The sequence below is a fragment of the Phasianus colchicus genome, unplaced genomic scaffold (assembly GCF_987193195.1).
Source record: "Phasianus colchicus unplaced genomic scaffold, bPhaCol1.hap1.1 HAP1_SCAFFOLD_60, whole genome shotgun sequence".
In the NCBI taxonomy this organism is placed as follows: Eukaryota; Metazoa; Chordata; class Aves; order Galliformes; family Phasianidae; genus Phasianus; species Phasianus colchicus.
The window spans coordinates 315,612-323,755 of record NW_028325236.1 but is presented as its reverse complement, the minus strand read 5'-3'; the positions used below and the strand labels follow the sequence as shown (position 1 = coordinate 323,755).

Genomic DNA, 8,144 nt, shown 5'->3' with positions numbered 1-8,144 from the left:
GCGCTGCAATGAGGGAGGGCGCACCGTCGCCACGGCATCAGATGGAAAACGGCGCTTGGAGACTGCAGCTGCGGGGCAGCAGCTCAGCACAGCGCTGCGATGACTGGAGCCGAGCGAGAAGCGAAGGCGCTGGCCAGACTCCGTGCCGGGCTCGAACGCGCCTCGATCCGCGCGATCGCTCCCTCTCTTCCGGGGCTGCCCGGCTCAGCCAGGAGCCGCTCCCGGACACCGGACGGGTCCCGCCTCTCGCGGTCAGCCGCCGCTTCTCGCAGCCCGGCAGCGCCTCGCCACAACGACCGAGGACGGCTCGGTTCCCCCTCCGAGAACAGCCGGATTCTGACGGGGGACGGACGGGGCCGGCGGCGGTGGCCCCGCGCCGCCTTCCCCCGACCGCGCGGCGTCCCCGAGGGCGGCGGCGGGGCGGCGGAGCGCCGCGGCTCCTCCATCCCGCCGGCGCCATCGGCATCACCATGGCGGCGGCCCCGCGTCCGCAGCCGCCATTGGCGGAGAGCCCGCGTTCGGCCCCGCCTCCTCCGCTCTGCCATTGGTCGGTGCGCCGAACGGGGCGGGCGCTCCGCGCGGGGTCCTTTCTGTCCGCGGGCGCGCCGTCATTGCGACATCACCGCGCGCGTCCCCGTGGCCCCGGCCCCGCTGCACTCGGCGATGCCTGCCGTCGTGCGCCCGCTCCGCTTCCGGGGCCTCGGCTGCGGCTGCGGGAGGAGGGCGGGGACGTGGGGGGCCTCAGCGAGGCCGGGCCCGCCCCGCCCCGCCCCGCCCCGCTCCGCGCGGGCCTTGCTGGAGAGCGGCGAGCGCGGGCTGGCGGCCGCCGGCAGGTGGGGGAGCGGGGCGTCCGGGCGGGCGGCGCGGCCCGGCGGTGGCGTGGGGAACCCGCTGGAGACGAGCGGCTCCGGGGCACCTTGGCGTCCCGCTGCAGGCGGCGGTCGCGGTGCCGGCCCGAGGCCGGCGCTGTGCGGGGCGGGGCTGAGCGCGGGGCGATCAGCGGCTGCTGCTGCTCGGCCGGCTTCTCGGCCGCCTGCACAAGGCGCGCTGCTGGCTCGCGTTCAGCCGAGCGTCGGCCCGCAGCTCCGGATCCTTTTCCTCCACGCGGCCTTCCGGCCGCTCTGCCCCAAGCCCGCAGCGATGCCTGGGGTCGTTGTGACCAACGTGCGGGACCCGGAGTGTGGTGGTGTTGAACCTCGTGCCGTTGGCATCAGCCGTCGATCGGCCTGACCGGAGCCCTCTGCAGGGTCTTGGAATCCTTAGGCAGATTATAGGAGGATGCCGTAGCTGAGGGGCGATGGGAGGCAGGGAGGGGAGCATCCTGCCGTGCCACCGGCAGCCCGGGGACCACGTGCTGTGGGTGCCGGCACGAAGCTCCTCCATCCGTCAGCACGGGAGCTGCGGTTCTGGCTGCAGCGGCAGGAACTCAGCGCAGCCCTGCAGAGAGCGGTCCGGCAGCACGAGAAGAAGATGACGGCCGTGGAGTGCGAGAGCCTCAGCAGCGTCTGCAGCCCGCGAGGAGCTGAGCGGGGCTGGGAAGAGGAAGCTGTGGGAGTCCTGGGGAGGGACGCAGAATAGCAGCGTGAGTGGCACTCGTTCATCACTCTTCTTCCCCCTTACAAGCTCCTCTCTTCCCTTTTTCCTTTGTTCTGCTCAATTTTTTCTCTCCTTCTCTTCTCTCCTCTCCTCTTTGTTGGCAAGAGGGCTTCGAGCTCCCTTGCTGGTGCGGAGAGAGAGGCTCAGACTCCCTTGCTGGTGCAGAAGGAAGGATGAAGGACCTTTACTGAAGATGCTTACAACCTTTTATACCCGTGAAACAGCAACTTACATGTAGGAAGCAGGAGCCTCGTGTGTGTTTACATCTGGCTCAAGTTACTGCTAAGCTTTTTTACTCATTAGTGTAGGGTAATAGGTGGGGTTGAGGGTGGAACAAGGGGTGGTACAAGGAGAGTGGGGATTGGTTCATGGGTTTCCTGGGTGGGTTCATGGGTTTCCTGGGCGGTCGCGTGTCACGGTATATAAGTGCTTGTTACGCAGCAATAAATTGGCTTTCGGCATAGGAACGCTGGTCGTTCGGTCCGTCCGACTGTCCCCTCGCCAGAGGTCGATGTTGAGCAGCAACAATTATCAAGATAATGACTTTATCCCACATCTCCCCCTTCTCTATTAAGAGAAAAAGAAGCACGGTTCTAAAACAATCGTAAAAGTAGCTAAACTAAAATTAATACACTGAGCAAGGATGGGTTCTGTAGAGTACAAACAGCAGTCCATATTAACCAGTCCCAACGATTCCAATTCTTATGATTCCTTGGTGACACAGTTGACAAAGTGCGTCTTGTCGCTGTGAGTCCAAACCACTGATGAAAGTGCTGTGGTCATGTTACAGCAGATGATGAGATGGATGGCCAGACCCCCCAGATTCGCATGAGCACCCACTGGACACCCCAGGACTCCTCTGGGACATCCCCAGACCCTTCTGGATGACTCCAGGACCACTCAGACCCACATGAGAACTCCCTGGGCCCTACCAAAACCCTACTTGGACATTTCCAGATCAGCCCAGGGACTCCTCAGAGCTCTTGGGCCCATAGTGGGAACTTCCAGATCCTTCCATGGTGCCACAGGACCAACCTGGGGACTCCCTGGACACCCCAAGGTCCCTCTGGGATATCTCCAGACTCTTCTGGTTGAGTCCAGAAGAGCCCCCTGGAGCCCCCAAACCTTTCTAGGATGTCTCATGCAGATCCTTCTGCATGATTCCAAGGGGGGGTAAGAGGGGATAAAGGAGGGTGTGGGTGGGGTGAGAAAGGGGTCAGTGGGACTTTTTTGGGCTGGAAAGGGGGGTTGTGTGGAATCTAGGGAGGGAAGGTGTGAGTGAGTGGGACTGCTGTGGGGTGGAAAGAGGATCTGGTGATGGAGAGAGGGGTGGAATGGGGAAACTAGGGAGTTGTGGGGAGCTTCTATAGTAAAGGAAGTCTAGGGGCAGAGAGTGGGGGATGGGGGGGAAAGCAGAGGTTCTGACACAGTGCCTGTTCAACAGCTCCCCTTTGTGTCCCTTCCCAGGGAGAAACCACACTGCCTGAATGACACTGGGCACACAGCTTCCTTCTTAGCTTGATATCAAGACACCTTGCTGACACAGATCTTCTGTAAGAGACGCAAAGTTAGTTTGGAAATCCATGAGCTTCTCTAAGGCCATGCGTTACATCGAAGATCTAAAGGTAATCAAAGAATCATAGAATAGCCTGGGTTGAAAAGGACCACAGTGACCATCTAGTTTCAACCCCCTGCTATGTGCAGGGACACCGTCCACCAGACCAGGCTGCCCTGAGCCACATCCAGCCTGGCCTCGAATGCCCCAAAGGATGGGGCATCCACGTCCTCTATGGGCTACCTTTTAAAATGCCTCACCACCGTCTGAATGCAAAACTTCCCCCTGATATCTAAACTAAATCTCCCCTGTCTCAATTTAAAACCATTCCCCATTATCCTGTCATTATCCACCCTCGTAAACATCTGTTCCCCCTCCAGTTTAAACGTTTCCTTCAAGGCCTGGGAGGTCTCCCGGAGCCTTCTCTGCTCCAAGCTGAACAAGCCCCGGTCCCTCGTTGCACCAAGAATGCCTCGGCGGCTGCATTTCCCTCGTCCCCCACCAGGGGGCGCTGCTCCCCATCCAGCTCAGCACGCACCCTGCGCTCACTTCCAGGGGGCGTTCTCAGCAGCGTGCGCCCTTTGCACCGGGCAGCCCGGGCTGCGCTTTACTGACGTGCTGCTCGGCCGCGTTCACAACGTGTGCTCCAGTCAGCCCGCAGGCTGTCGGCTTTTCAGCGTCTATTACACAGCCCAGTGCCGGAGCTGGTGTGCGCTAAAGGCACCTGCAGCTGCCGGGACAGCCTGAAGAAAAGCCTCGGGAGGGGTTTGCACGACCCCAGGTGAGCCGTCAGCCCGGCGCTAAGCGCACAGAAGGGAACGCTGGAAGGGCCGCTAGAGGCAGATGTTGCCTGCTGGGTCCCCGAAGGGAAACTGCGGGCTGCCGGGGAGAGAGGGGAGTGGAAATTCCCCCGTTGGAGGCTTCCCATTCAGACACTCCAAAGGAGGAGTTGAAAGCTGCCATCAATCCATGCGTGCAGAGCTGTGGAGCGGGATCATCTCGTGTCTGCCGTGGCCCAGAGGGAGAAACGCACTCCCGGCTGGGCTGCGTTACACAGAGCCAACCGGGCAGCAGAGCACGCTGAGCTCCTCTGCTCACTTCCTCACTGTCCCAGCTCCAACCCCTTCCTGTGCCTCTCGGAGCCCAAGCCGGGCTGCAACACGCCTGGGAACCGCTGCTCCCCTCGTTGCAGCCCGTCTGGCCCAGCAAACCTGCCGTGCTGGGCAGGAGCTGGAGCCGGGACCGGGCTCCCGCCTGGGCTACAGCAGCGCCGGTTCCGCCCCGCCCGGTGCCGCTCCCCGCTGCCCTCCCGCCGCTGCTGGCAGGGGGCAGGAAGCGTGCGCTCCTCTGCACGAGGCACGAAGGGCTCCTACCTTGGGTGCGGAGCAGGCTGCTCCCACCTCTGGTGCAGGCAACCGGGCTCCTGGGAGTCGCTCCTGGGAGAGCAGAGGATGCCGAGTGCCCGCAGCCCGGAGCTGGCCGCAGGACGGCCTTGCTGCACCTCCTGCCGCCGCGGTGCTGCCCGGATGGCTTCCAGCCAGGCTCTGGCCGCTTCGGCACAGCCTCAGGTGCGGGGCAGCGATTCCCACAGCGAGCACGCCCCGAGCCGGCTGCCAGGCCGTGGGCAGTTTCACAGCTCGTTCTCGTGGCACATCTGCAGCCGTGGGAGAGAGGGGAGGATGGGGGCTGTGTGTTGTCACGCTAATGAAGCGTCGCTCTCTGCTCCGTCCCTTTGCTGCCTTTGCTGGGGACATTCGCACATCCTTGCGGTCGCACATCCCCACGTTGCTGTCCTGGCACTCCTTTAACTCCTCTCACCCGTGAGCAGGTCCCAGCTGGAGGCAATCTCCGGCTGCCCTGCTCTCGAGGGCAGCATCTCCCTGCAGCTGGCTCACTTCCTCACTGAGCGCTGCCCATGGCACTCATGGCACGTTTCTCCTCACTGAGCGAGTGACTTCTATTGCTAACAACTTCCTATCCTGCTTTCTCAATTCGGTCTTCTCTGCAAGGCATGAGCATGGTTAAGCTCTCTGTGTACGAGGGCCAGCTCTGCTGTTCACTTATGTAGATCTACTGACTTTAAGGTCACCCAGAAGGAACCGCCCTCGGGATAACCGGGGGTTTGTGTCCGGAGAAGACTGCTTCCTTTTCTATTGCATTTTCTGTGGGGCAAAAGTGGGCTCCAAGTTTCACTTGGCAATGTTTAAACTCTACACATCTTTCTGCAGGGGATGTTCCTCTGAACTTTGCCGTGATCACAGCCGTATCTCTTTCCTTTGTGCTGGTAACCCAGCTGCACGCATGAGCAAAATTATTTCCTCCGCTCACATCAAAGTCTTCTAGAAAGCAATGGTTTTGTAACAAAAGGGCCAGTATCCCTATGGCAGAGGAGGTTAACACATCCTCTTCTGACTCTGCTCTTGAGAAGAAAAACAAAAATAATAAAAAACAAACAAACAAAAAAAATAAGGAAGCTAACAAAGAAGCCCACCCTAGTCTAGTCTGGGACATGGTTCACCAGATTCTTCCAAGTGTTCTCACTTCTGTCTCACTCAAGGCTAAACAGAACTTCCATATGTGTGGAAGAACACAGATCATGGCCTGAACAGGATGACTTGTGGAAAATCAAACTCCATAACCACAAAGTGGTTATAAAGCAGGTATATTTTGAGTTACAGCACTGCACACACCCGCTGGGTACTGAGGGAGTAACCTCTCCTAACATGCACACCGTAAAAGGACAGTTTAAGGATATTTATAGAGACAAGTTACACATATGCAAGAATAGGAGAGGATATTACGATTGATTCTAAGGAAGGAGGCGTAGATTATTCTGATATTACCCTTAGTATAGGAGGAGATATTCACTGGTTCCAAGAAGTTATAATATTCTCCACCCCAACTGCTGAGTTACTGTGGCTTGCAGCTCTTATTCCTTGCTGTAGTGGCACAGCAAGGAACCAGTAAGTGAGCACGAGTGCCTGGAGCGGTGCGAGAGATGCGTTCCTCGGCTCACCTCCCCCTTCTCCAGGCTGCTGCTAGGAAGGGTGAGTCAACCCCCCTCTGACATCCCCCCCGAAGCGTCTGCGTGTGGGAATGTAAGAAAAAACTGCACGGAGCAGCAGCTGCGGAGCAAGATAAGCGGCATGAGAACCAAGGACACCAGAAGAAAGAACATCTCACAGCTCTGATTGGCTAAGCACCTGTGTGAACGGTTGAGGAGTGTTTTGCAGAATGCTCTGTTAACATGTATAAATAGAGTAGTGCTTAACAATAAAGCAGACTAATAGCCTTTAACCACATTGGTGTGCTGTTATGTCTTTAGCGCGTCCTGAGAGTCCTGAGACTTCCCCACATTTGGCGCCCGAAGAGGGACCCTTCGTGGGACGATTCGGGGAAGTGGACAACGGCAGGACGGTCGCGACAGAGGTTGGCACCGTGTTGCGGTAGCTGGGTTAGGCGCCAACGTAAGTGCTGCGGTTAGCTGGAAGCGGGGTCGCGACCCGCCCTCTGTATCCACGATGGAGTGGGAAGCTGCGGAGAAACTGCCGTTAAATATTCTCTCTAAGAGAGGGGAGCAGTCATCTCCTAAAGGCATGGCCGAGACCCTGGTGCACTGGGCTCGGAAGAAGGGACATTTGTCAGAAGTGGCACTGATATTCAGCGTCGACAAATGGTGTGATATTGGGGACTGCATGTGGGAATCAGTCATTAATGGTGGAAAGGAAGAAAAACTATTGCGGCCCCTTGACCCCTTGTGGAGGTCTGTTATTAACTCTTTGAAAGCTATGCGAGCCACGCAACAGGCAGCCGCTGCAGCTATGCAGGCACTGGCCGGTACAACAACTAATTTGGCTTCAGAGTTTGACGTGCCTGTTCGGGGTATCACACACCCTGTGTGTTCCTCGGCGGGTCAAGTAAAAGCATTGGTAGGGGCTGCAGCTCCTGATCTTTCAAATGACACTGCTACTGAGTCATCTGCAGTAGTGCAGCAGGAAAAAAGGACTGTATCTGACATCACCCCTGATGGACACTGCCAGGAGCAGCCTCCTGCCGAATCAGAGAGCGTCGGTGAGGGTGAGGGATTAGAAAAACTGGATTGCAAGGTTAAAATATTAACAGAGCGATTATGTAATCTGGAAATCTGTATGTGGCAAAAAAAAGATACGGGGCCTGACCGAGGCTCTCAACTAGTGCCTTCTACGGGTCCTGACCTACCGACAGTGCCTTTTGCTCCACCGACTCATCCGGCAGCGCCGCCCGACTGAACTACGGAGAGCTCGTTTCGCGCGCGCCCGCACCGTTCTGCGGGACAGGGGCTGAGCGGTCGGGATCTGTGCGGAGTTCATCACTGGTGAGGGAGCAGCCGGTAAATCTTGCAGCGTTACAGTTAGTTGACGTTTCAGAATCAGCCTGTAGTTACCTTAGCATTGGTTACTTTTCTCAAATGGTAAAGCAAAAATGTTCCTGAATTTCCGAAAACTGGATTCTCTTTCTATGGAGAGTTTTGGGGCAGGGTTGGCGCAAAGCTCCGGGAGGTTTTTGTTACTATGACAGCACGGCTGCTAAACTTTTATCTGTTTGGAACCAAATAATGGAAGGGCTTAAACAAATTCGACAAGGAAGAATTTCTTCCGATTATTCCCCATCGCCCTCCCTCCCACCCCCGTCGCTACCCCTCGGTGCAGAAAGCAGCCCTGGTCCGCATTCCGCATTCGGTCCGCAGCTCCGACCCCACCCCTGACCGCGGGGAAAAGAAATCGCGACTCCCTCCCTTCCCTCACCCCCCCACCCCCCATCGCTGCTGCCCTCGGCTCCGTCCCTGGCGCTCATCTCGCTCCCACCCTCCGCCCCACCCCCGTTGCTCGGGGTGACCCTGCTTTCCTCTACCCCGCCTACGTTCCCTCACGCTGCGTCTCTGCAGCCTGCGTGTAACTTAGAGCCAATAACGGACCTGCTTATATTTCTAAAGGCATTCGAACTTCCCTCCAAG

General features: G+C 58.2%; 1 long non-coding RNA gene across 4 annotated transcripts; it reads left to right on the top strand.

The window, feature by feature from the left end:
- Nucleotides 1–797: 797 nt before the first annotated feature.
- LOC149911675 (uncharacterized) lies at nucleotides 798–7,809 on the top strand. Of its 4 annotated transcripts, none has more exons than XR_016463042.1 (4): nucleotides 798–1,830; nucleotides 2,390–2,769; nucleotides 3,064–3,221; nucleotides 5,380–7,809. It is a non-coding gene; the product is annotated as an uncharacterized LOC149911675 (long non-coding RNA). The 4 variants fall into 4 exon arrangements; XR_016463044.1 differs by having other exon boundaries at nucleotides 2,387–2,769; nucleotides 6,183–7,809; XR_016463041.1 differs by having other exon boundaries at nucleotides 2,387–2,769.
- The last annotated feature ends 335 nt before the right edge of the window (nucleotides 7,810–8,144 follow it).